We start from the raw sequence: 10013 nt of genomic DNA, 5'->3' as shown, positions 1-10013 counted from the left end.
AGTTATTGCTATCCAGCAGGGTTCAGGAATATGGGTACACAGCAGTCAGTCTTCACAGTGGAGGGTACGAAGAAAATGCCAGTAATTGATAAGGATACGGAGGAAGGTGAGGACCAAGAAACAATCATTATCATGAAAGCGTTAGAGTTGGACAAACAAATGGAGCTAAAGGTAGACAAGTCTCTTTGCCCTGATGGAATACATCCCAGGGTGCTACCAGAGATAGCGGGAGAAATAGTAAATATACTTGGAGTCAGAGTCCTCCAGCAGAGACAGGACCTTTAGTCCAAACTGGCCCATGCCGATCAGAATGTCCATCCACGCTAACCCCATTTCCATGCACTTGGCTCATCTGCTTATGAAACTTTCCTATTCATGTATTTGTCCAAATGTCTTTTGCATGTTGGTAACAGACCCGCCTCAATCACTTCCACTGGCAGCTCAGTCCGTATACATACCACCCTCTGTGTAAAACAGGTGCCCCTCAGCTTCCCTTTCATAATTTCTCCTCTAACTTTAAACTGATGCCTCCACTCCTTGATTCCCTGGGAAAAAGACAATGCATTCTCCTTATACAAGCCTCTTATACACTTCCAGAAAAGATCCCCCCTGTTTCCTCTGCTCTAAACAAAAAAAAAATCCTCACTTGCACAACCTCTCCCGCTAACTCAGACCCCTGAGCCCTGGCAAAAATCCCTGTAAATTTCTTCTGCACTTTTTACAGTTTAATAATTGAAACCTACATTACATTCATCAGATTTCCAGTGTTTCCCAAAGGCACTGGAGCCGACGTGACGGCGCCAATGGATTAAAAGCCATGATCGATAATTAAGCCCTTTACAACAGTCCCGCTTTCATAGTTTTTTTTTTCCATGGTACAGGTATCGTGGTGTCTTTCTGGTTGCATAATTAATTAAAAACTTGTCCTCATACAAAACAATTCTGTAGCTTAATTGTTCCTGGGAAATGTGCCATGTTTTTTTCAGACTTTTGAAACAAATGAACTCTCTCTCCACAGTCACCACACTAACACGGACGTGGCTGCGCCTCAGTAATGTTTCCAGTCACACTGGCATTTTTGAAATATTCGCCCATGGACAGAATACACACCTTTCCTTCCACATGAAAAGGCCAATGATATTCAGATCGGCACGGATCAAGTAACCATCAAAACGGAACAGGAAGTTCAATTTGAATTTCTCATCCACAAATCCGCCCTTTCAGAACCCTACAATAGAGAAAACAGGTCACCACCGTTAGCACAGGATGTAAATTCATAAGACAATTATAGTATTACATTGTAGTTTCTTTGTTTTCCCCAAAGCTTAAAATCTCAGTCTCACAATTGCTCTCTTCTGTGAACTGAAATCCAAACCAATCTCCTCACTCCTTCCCACCACACCCAGTTCTAACACTCTCTCCTCTCTTTTAATTCAGTTTCCTCGCTCCTGCCTGCAGACTAAGAACCAAAAAAGTGGGCAGCACGATGGCACAGTAGTTAGCACTGCTGCCTCACAGCACTCGATTCCAGCCTCGGGCTCATTTTCTCCGTGTCTGCGTGGGTTTCCTCCGGGTGCTCCAGTTTCCTCCCACAATCCAAAGACTGATAGTGCAGGTCAAGTGAATTGGCCATGATAAATTACCCATAGTGTTAGGTCCTTTAGTCAGAGGGAAATTAGTCTGGATGGGTTGCTCTTTGGAGGGTCCGTGTGGACTGGTTGGGCCAAAGGGCCTGTTTCCACACTGTAGAAAATCTAATCAAATCAATGAGTCTGACTCAGAGCCTCGTGGGTGTTGATAAATACTTCCCCCACCTCCCAGGGGTCCTTCCTGGTCAGACGCACATTGATTTTTTTCCCCTCAATATGGAACGTCTTACTCATTTCCCCCACTCCGACCTCTGATGAGAACCATCCTGCACACACTGGCCAAATCATATCTGGTTGAACTAAAATGAAACAGATTAGAACTCTAATTACAGGTCCACCCCTGTCCCTTTCCATAACATTCCTGAATCTTCACAAGAATGCTTCCCCATTGATACTTTGACCACTTGTCAGGATACCAGGGGAGGGGCCATTCCGCTAGGTCCTGTTTTCATAGGGAGGAACTGCCAATGACAGATTAATCCCACACACCCACAGCCTCCCTGGCACTGACCCACCCTGCACATTCGCCAACAATTGCCCAGCACTGCGCCCGTGCACTGGTCTACCCTCCTACAGCACATGCACCAGATCACACAGGAGCCTGGGTGATTGACAGCAGCTGCTGCTCAATAGGGTGGAGGGGGCGGGGCTGGAGGACTGGGGCAATGGGATTGTAACCAACGAATGAATGTGGAGGACACTAGGGGATGGACAGGTCAGTGAAGGACAGGAGCAGTGCAGCAGCAGGAGGGGATCCTGGACAATCTGAACAATGGGAGAATCTGACAGGAGAGAAACTACAGGAAGGTTCTGTTTAGAGGCTCAGGCAGGGACAGCTCGGAGATAGTATGGCCTGGAGGCTTGGCACGTTTTCCAATCAGCCTCTTCAAAGCCGCTGTTACCAAACCCTGAACCCAAGAGGCAGATGGAGTTTAATTTAGATAAATGTGAGGTGCTGCATTGGGCTAGTGGAAAGAAGGGAAGATTTTCTCAATCTCACTCACATGGAAACTCCATGAACTCCTCCCACTTACTTTCTACGGTGGGGATGGAGGAGACAGAGCAGATGGGAGAGGGGTTAGGTATATAGGGACTGCCTTTCAAATGGAACTCCCCTGTGTTGGTGATATCAACAAGACTCAATACACAGTCACTAACAAAGCTGGCGTACGTGAACTTTATCCAGAATATTAACAACCATAACTGGGTGACACAGACACCAATGTACAGAGTTAAGTCCTGGATATTATAACGGCTTTGTGTGTGAGAAATCACGTCTCATGAACTTGAGTCAATTTTTTTGAAGTAACAACAAAAAGGATTGATGAGGGCAAAGCGGTGGAAATGATTTACATGGACTTCAGTAAGACGTTCAACAAGGTTCCCCATGGGAGACTGGTTAGCAAGTTTAGATCTCATGGAATACGGGGACTACTAGCCATTTGGATACAAAACCTGTTCAAAGGTAGAATACAGAGTGTGGTGGTGGAAGGTTGCTTTTCAGTTTGGAGTCCTGTGACCAGTGGGGTGTCACAAAGGATCGGTGCTGGATCCACTAATTTACATAATTTATATCAATGATTTGGATGTGAATATAAGAAGTAATGTTAGTAAGATGACACCAAAAGTGGAGGTGCAGTGGACAGTGAAGAAGATTACCCCAGATTACAACGGGATCTTGATCAGATGGTTGAATGTGCTGAGGACTGGCAGATGAAGTTTAATTTAGATAAATGTGAGGTGCTGCATTTTAGAAAAGCAAAATATTAGCAGGATGTATACACTTAATGGTAAGGTCCTTGGGAGTGCTGCTGAACAAAGAGACCTTGGAGAACAGGTTCATAGCTCCTTGAAAGCAGAATCGCACGTAGATAGGATAGTGAAGGTGGTGTTTAGTATGCTATCCTTTATTGGTCAGAGCACCGAGTATAGGAGTTGGGAGGATATATTGCGGCTGTACAGAGCATTGTTTAGGTCACGCTTGGAATATTGCATGCAATTCTGATCTCCTTCCTATCAAAACAATATTGTGAAACTTGAACAGGATCAGAAAAGAATTACAAGCATGTTGTCAGGGTTGGAGGATTTGAGCTACAGGGAGCGGATGAATACACTGTTTTCCCTGGAGGTTCGGAGGCTGATGGGTGACCTTATAGAGGTTTATAAAATCAGCAGGGGCATGGATACGGTAAATACACAAGGTCTTTTCCCTGCGTTGGGGAGGAGGTACGATGGGAGGTGGGAGACAGAGGGGAGAGACCGAGAGCGGAGGGTGACCGTTATTTTGTAGATTACAACGCAACCCTGTTCCTGTTTTCTCCCTACCCCCTTCAATCTCTCTGAACAAGTGCACAGTCCCTGGAAAGTAGAGCTTCAGAGTGATCAAGTGCTGAAGGTTGCATTTGGGACGCTGACCTTTATTGGTCTGTACACCTATCAATAAATGGACCTAGGTTCAATTCCACTGTCCTGGATTCATATATGTGGCCACAGACACGCCTGTTTCTGACCCTGACTACTGGATCCCCTGTCATTATAGCTCTGCCATTCTCCTTCCTCCCGTTCTGTGCAGCGGAGCTATCTGTGGTGTCATGAACCTGCCTGTTGCTGAGTTTCCCTGGGAGGCTACCCCACCTGTTCCCCCCCCCCCTTATAGAATCCCAAGTGGTGCACAATATCTGTTTGAGAAGGGGAATGATCACTGGGGAATCCTGTACTTCCTTCCTGATCCTTTTACTTGATCTGATGGTCACCCATTCCCTTTCTGCCTGTGTAACCCTCACCTGCAGTGTGACTAACTCACTAAACGTGCTGTCCATAACATTCTCAGTATCGCAGATGCTCCACAGTAAGTCCACTCACAGCTCCAGGTCTGAAAAGCAGTTTCCCAGTAGCTGCAGTGGACACACTTTCTGCACACATAGCCGTCAGGGACACTGGAAGCGGCCCTTATTCCCCACATTGTACAAGAGGAACACACCACGGGTCTGAGGGCTCCAGTAACAATGCGTCTCTAGATTCAGCTAGTTAATCCAATTAAGAGAATTTAAATGAGCGAGAAACCTTCCTTCACTTCAAACATTTCCATTATAATCAAAAGCCCCAATATTTACTTAAGCTGACATTTTATACTTTTAAAAACTGTTATAAATATCTCAGCAGGTTTCACTTACAAACTGGCTGTTCCCATTGGAACCATGTGAATTTCTGAATGGCCTGAATTAAAACTGAAGCTGTGGTTCACCTTTTCCCTGTCTCACCACGCTGTGTTTACACCCAACTACAAAACACACATTGAGCCAAGCAGCACTCGCAGTGCAGCCATGTCATTTTCATTGCCTTCTCACACCTACATTGCCCTCAGCCTCCTGTACTGTTCCAATGCATCTCAATGGGAGCTCAGGAAGTGCTTCTCATCTTTCAATTCAGCCCTTTGTAACCCCAGAGTCAACATAGACCTCAGCAGTTTCTAGATGAACAGAGAGTTGTCAGAATCTGGAACATTCCACCTGAAATGGTGCTGGAATTTGACTCCACAAGGAATTTTAATGAGAAGTTTGCAGTGAATTGAAAATAAGGAGTTTATAGGTTAACATCATGAAGTGGGTGACTGGGACAAAATCTGACATTTCCTACAAAGAGACGAGGTGTAATTTGGATACATCTGTGCTCCCTCTCAGGGCAATACCTCCTTCCACAGCTGCAGGGCCCAGAACAGAACACAAACCCCAAGGGTGATCCAAGCACTAATTTGAACATCTTTCTGCTTTTTGCTCGAAAAAAAAAGATACATTCCCACAGACAGAACAGACAAACCTTTCTCCTTTCCACAGTTAAATGTCAATGGTATTCAGATCCTAATGAACCTGATGATGGTAGAAAATTGCTTTTGAGATCCCTGTCTCAATTATTCTCAATTAATCTCCTATAAAATGAATTCACAAAACAAAGCTCATAGTCAGTGCAGGATGAATGTTGAAGGCAAGCATTTCTCTTGATATGTGTTTGATGTGTAAATGCTCCTCTTCAAATCACCCCTCCCCCACTCAGGAAGACGACATGTCCATGCGCCTCGCTGTACCTTGCCCCCAAATAAAGATGGTGGCCATAACTCAGGACCTATCACTGCCTGAGGGTCACAGCCATTTTCCCATTTGCTATAAACGTGGGACCAAGAGTTTCTAATTCAGGCCTAAATACCTGTACAGAGTGTAATTAAACCCTCCCTCTAAACTGGATCCAACTCCCCTTTCCCGTTTCCTCCTCCTGCACACACTAAGGCTCATTCTAGGTCAAGTGACTCTTCCTCAGAACCAATGGCAGTTGGGAAAATTAGAATCCCTACAGTGTGGCAACAGGCTATTCGGCCCAACAAGTCCACACACACCCTCTGAAGAGTTTGTCCACCAAACCCATTCCCCGACCGTATTATTCTACATTCAAAGTTTGTGCGAAGATTTGTAGCTCGGGTTCTCGTTGTTGTGGTTCTGTTCGCCGAGCTGGAAGTTTTTGTTTCAAATGTTTCGTCCCCTGGCTAGGCGACATCATCAGTGCTTGGGAGCCTCCTGCGAAGCGCTTCTTTGATGCTTCCTCCGGTGTTTATAGTGGTCTGTCCCTGCCGCTTCCGGTTGTCAACCGGAAGCGGCAGGGACAGACCACTATAAACACCGGAGGAAACATCAAAGAAGCGCTTCGCAGGAGGCTCCCAAGCACTGATGATGTCGCCTATTATTCTACATTTCTCCTGACTAATGCACCTAACCTATAAGTCCCTGAGCACTACAGGAAATTTAGCTTGGCCAATTCACCTAACCTGTATATCTTTGGACTATAGGAGATAGGGGTTAAAGAGTAAATAATAGGTGTGGACAGAGCCCAAAAGAGACAGTAACATTTGGAAAGACAAAGGAGTGGATAACAATCTGGCTGGGAGAGTGCATAGCTGTTAATGGAGGGGACAGGAACCTGAGTCTGGCAGCATGTCAGTGGAGTTGCTGGAAATGGCAGCTGATGATCTACGTTCTGCTGCAAAACAGATCTTGAACCCAAAAGAGACAGTAACATTTGGAAAGACAAAGGAGTGGATATCAATCTGGCTGGGAGAGTGCATAGCTGTTACTGGAGGTGACAGGAACCTGAGTCTGGCAGCATGTCAGTGGAGTTGCTGGAAATGGCAGCTGATGATCTACGTTCTGCTGCAAAACAGACCCTGAGCTTCCAGTTGCCTGTCACTTTAACACACGAGTCTGTTCCCTGGCCAACAACTCTGTCTCATGCTTACTGCAGTGTTCCAGTGAAGCTTGGTGCAAGCTGGCCGAACACTCGAGAACATACCAAAACGCCCCGTATTTCAAGGACTGCAATTTCCCCTCCCATGTGTATCCCCATCACTTGCCACACCTCTGCCATTCAACCACACTTCTCCAACTGCAGCAAGTATAGAATCCCCCAGTCCTCACCTTCCACCCAGATACAACGCACCATCCTCTGCCATTTCCACCACCTACAATCAGACCCCACCAGAGATGATTTTCCCTCTCCATTCCTTTCAGCATTCCACAGAGACCATTCCCTGTGAATTCCGAGTCAGATCCATGCTCCCCACTAACCTACCCTCCACTCCCAGCACCTTCACTTGTCAATGCAAGAGGTGTAAAACCTGTGCCCACACCTCCCCCCTCACCTCCAAAGGACCCTTCCACATCCAGCAACAGATTTTCCTGCACATCCATCCACCTCACCTATTATGGCCTTTGCTTTCGATGTGGTCTCCTCTCCACGAGGGAATCAGGACACTTGTGGAATGTTTCAGGGAACATTTCTGGGACACATGCACCAACCAACCCCACCATCCTGTGGCCGACCACTTCAACTTCCACACCCACTCCGCCAAGGACATTCAAGTTCTGGGCCACCTCCACCACCAAATCCGAGCCACCCGACGCCTGGAGGAAGAAAACCTCATTTTCCACATTGGGACCCTTTAACCAAAGAATCAAGCTTTCCTCACCTCCCCGCCCCTGCCTTATCCCAGATCCAACCCTCCAACTCGACACCACCCTCTTGAGCTGTCCCACCTGTCCATCTTCCTTTAAAATTATCCACTCCACCATCTCTCCATTACCCTCCACCTAACCCTGCACACCTCTATCCCCAGTATCAAATTCAATAATTTTAGGTTCTGAACTCTCCAATGTCCTTGGGCCCTAGCCTTTTAACCCACATACCAGGCCTTGTTATCGCATAGCCTACCATTACGCATTACCGATGGTTAGCCACTAACAGTCCCCATAAACAGCTATTCACCCTCCACCAGCCAAATCATTATCCACTCCTTTGTCCAACTGCTCCCATCTCTTTGGACTCTATCACCACCGATCATTTACTCCTTAACGCCTACCTTCTGCATATAAACCGACATTTCTTTTCAGTAACATCAGTTCTGAGGAAGGGTCAGCAGATCCAAAATGTTAATCTGATTTCTCTTCACAGATGCTGCCAGACCTGCTGAGCTTTTCCAGTACCTTTTGGTTATTGTGAGAGATTTACAGCATCTGCAGTTCTTTTGGTTCCAATTTACAAGGAATTTCTAATTCAGGTCTAGCAGCCTAAAACCATGTGTTTATAAACAATACACAATAGCTCCATTTCTTCCCCAGACTTTGCAGTCTCTCCCACTCCCTTCACACTCACTGGGTCCCCTCTCACCGTGACACTGCGCCTGCACAGCTCATGGCCACATTCACTCCCATTGGCTGGAGGATCACGCCAATTCTCCTATTGGTCTGAAGCTGCTGTCAATCACCCGGGCCCCATTGTGACATGAGTGGGCTCCTCCCAAGAGCATCGGATGCTGAGGGGTGACCTCATAGAGCTTTATAAAATCCAGGGTCTTTTCCCCTGGGGTGGGGGGAGTCTAGAACGAGAGGGTGTAGGTTTAAGGTGAGAGGGGAAAAAACTAAAAGGGACCCTAGAGGCAACTTTTTTCACACTGAGATTGGTGCAAGTATGGAATCTTCTGTTCAGGGAAATGGTGGAGGCTGGTACAATTACACCATTTGGCATCTGGATGGGTATGTGAATAGGAAGGGTGTCGAGGGATATGTGCCAAGTGTTGGCAAATGGGACTAGATTAGGTTGGGATATCTGGTCGGCATGGACCAGTTCGACCAAAGGGTCTAATTCCATGCTGTAGGTCTCAATGACTCTGCCCTGGGATGAGCTTCATCATTCACAGTGCATGGGGCAGTAACACTGAGCTCAGGGGTTTGCGGCTGTTCAGCCCATTGGGGCTGTACTCTCCCCCTCTGGAGATGGTGCCAGTCTATCCCAACTCACCTCCCATTTGTCTGTAGCCCTCCAAATCCTTCCTTAAAAAAGTTAAATTCCAAATTTGTTTTGACAATAACTACTGAATCTGCATCCAGCTGTCGGTCAAACTGTTCCAGATGCTCAGAACTTAGTGAGCAAAATAATCTTCACATTCTTAACCTGCATTATTTGCCAGTTCCTTGAAGGTAGTTACTAAAAGTTGTGACGTTAATAATTTCTCCCTCTGTCTCTGTAAATTAAATATCCTGGAAACAAATCTGCTCCTGGTCGATATCACTGCCTAACCTTCTTAGCTCCAAGGAGAATTATCCGATCTTCTGCTAACTCTCCATCAAAGAGAAACCCATCTTAATTTTATTAGTGCCATAAAGATGTACAGCAGAAAAACAGACCCTTCGATCCAACTTGTCCATGCTGACCAGATATCCTAAATTAATCTCATCCCATATGCCATCTCTTGGCCTATATTCTTCTAAACTTTTGGTATTCACATACAACATCTCAAAGGCATAATTGGCTAATGGTACCAGCCTCCACACTTCCTCTGGCAGCTCATTCCATACACGTAACATGTTCAGCTGGAAACATTGCTCCTTACATTCCTTTTAAATCTTTTCCCTCACACCTGAAGCCTGTGCCCCCAAACTTTGGACTCACATATCCTGGGAATAAGACTCTGGGATTTCACCCTATCCATGTCCCTCACAATTGTATACGATGCTCCAGGTAAAACAGCCCCAGCCTATTCAGCATCTACCTATATAGCTCAAACTCTCAACCCTTTGCGGATCTTTGCGGATCTTTTCCGAACCCTTTCAAGTTTCACAATATCATTCCAATAGCGGGGAGACCAGGACTGAAAGCAGAATTCCAGAAGTGGCTGAATCAATGTGCTGTGCAGCCACAAAATGACGTCCCAACTCCACTACTCAATGCACTGACCAGTAAAGGCAAGTACACCAAACACCACCTTCACTACCCTGCCTATGATTTCACTTTCAAGGAACTATGAACCTGCACTCCAAGGTCTCT

At 46.1% G+C, this 10013-nt stretch overlaps 1 long non-coding RNA gene across 2 annotated transcripts in view; it reads right to left on the bottom strand.

Annotated features, from left to right (window-relative positions):
* Positions 1-1111: 1111 nt before the first annotated feature.
* The window catches only part of LOC122547906, an 18449-nt gene continuing 9547 nt past the window's right edge, over positions 1112-10013 (bottom strand). Inside the window, exon 4 of one of the 2 annotated variants that reach the window (XR_006311119.1) lies at positions 1112-1228. This is a non-coding gene — a long non-coding RNA (uncharacterized LOC122547906). Of the gene's footprint in view, positions 1229-5520; positions 5575-10013 lie in introns of those variants that run through there. The other variant, XR_006311120.1, reaches the window with a different exon arrangement.

This window comes from Chiloscyllium plagiosum, unplaced genomic scaffold (assembly GCF_004010195.1).
Source record: "Chiloscyllium plagiosum isolate BGI_BamShark_2017 unplaced genomic scaffold, ASM401019v2 scaf_2509, whole genome shotgun sequence".
NCBI lineage: Eukaryota > Metazoa > Chordata > Chondrichthyes > Orectolobiformes > Hemiscylliidae > Chiloscyllium > Chiloscyllium plagiosum.
The sequence above is the reverse complement of the archived record's forward strand: the minus strand, read 5'-3'. Positions and strand labels throughout refer to the sequence as shown.